Below are 1,408 nucleotides of genomic sequence, written 5' to 3'. Positions count from 1 at the left end.
TCAGGGATTACACTAAGCATTTTACAAATACTGTTGCATTGAATCCTCATCAAATTAAGTTTTCCTCTCTGTATTGTGTCTTAATTACAAAACTAATATATGCTTGTTGTAACACATTAAATAACCTTGAAACCCTAACCCCTAGCAAAAGCGACGGTTTGGCTTATATTCTTTCACACACGTTTCAGTGCTCACCTAGCAAATATAAACATACAACACAAAGGTATTTGCATGAAGATGGGTTTGTACTCCTACTCATTTGGCAATGGCTTTTCTAAGAGAACGAGATAGTGCTTTCTTTCTGTGCCGATAGCACTCTCGCAAACATGGTGAACGTTTCTCAAGCCCGCCTGACTTTCGGCAAGAAGTGTGGCAAGCACCAATCTCACAAAGTGACACAGCACAAGAAAGGCAAAAATTCTCTTTATGCCCAGGGAAAGTGGTGTTATGACAGGAAGCAGAGTGGCCACGGTGGGCAGACTAAGCCGATTTTACGGAAAAAGGCTGAAACCACGAAGATTGTGTCGAGGCTTGAATGTGTTGAGCCCGACTGCAGATCCAAGAGAATGCTGCTATTAAGAGACGCAAGCAGACTGAACTGGGAGGAGATAAGGAGAGAAAGGGCCAAGTGATCCAGTTCTCGGCTTCATATTTTGTTATATAATGAAGACAATAAAATCTTGAGGTTATGTTCAAAAACAAAACAATATGCATGGACATCTTTCCAGGTCAATACAAACAGATCTAAATCGTTCTTTTAAGCATACATATCACAATTAACAGGAAAAATGTGCCAGAATTTATTCAACTATTTCTCTACTAATAGACATTCAAGGGCTTTTCCCCCACTACGAACAATACTGAAATAAACACATCTTTAGTGAATGTATCCTTATATACTGATGCTTTCACTTTTGTAGCATAAATTCCCCCAAAGTGGGTATGTGCATTGAAAATTTTAGAGATACTGTAACACTAAATTGTTAATGTTCTTTACAACCCATTCATTTTTATACCTCTGCATAGTTGCAGAAAATAAATTGTTTCTCCAGGCAACTCCTTGAGGTTTGTGCAGAATGATGAGGTCCTCAGGTCTCTTTTATGGTCGGCCTGAAGGCTTAGGCTAAATTTTACATACTTGGACAATGAGACCAAAAAATATATTGAATGATAAAACATCTCTTTATACCCACATCCCTTCATTTACTGCTGAGGGACTCCTTGCTCACTGCTGGGCTTGAGCAGGTGCTGGGCTGTCAGGCTGCCAGATTCTAGGTGGAGAAGTCATCAAATTATGAATGAATACCTGTCATCGTGGTCACATGACATGCCCCTTCTGACTGAGCCACTCTGCAACCGAGTCAAAATTTATTGACATAACTATGACTTCATTTTTAGAAATATAAGA

At 39.3% G+C, this 1,408-nt stretch overlaps 1 pseudogene; it reads left to right on the top strand.

The window, feature by feature from the left end:
* Nucleotides 1–326: 326 nt before the first annotated feature.
* Nucleotides 327–664, top strand: LOC103659902 (annotated as a pseudogene).
* The last annotated feature ends 744 nt before the right edge of the window (nt 665–1,408 follow it).

Source organism: Ursus maritimus, unplaced genomic scaffold (assembly GCF_017311325.1).
Source record: "Ursus maritimus isolate PB19 unplaced genomic scaffold, ASM1731132v1 scaffold_1, whole genome shotgun sequence".
NCBI classification, from domain to species: Eukaryota; Metazoa; Chordata; class Mammalia; order Carnivora; family Ursidae; genus Ursus; species Ursus maritimus.
The sequence above is the reverse complement of the archived record's forward strand: the minus strand, read 5'-3'. Positions and strand labels throughout refer to the sequence as shown.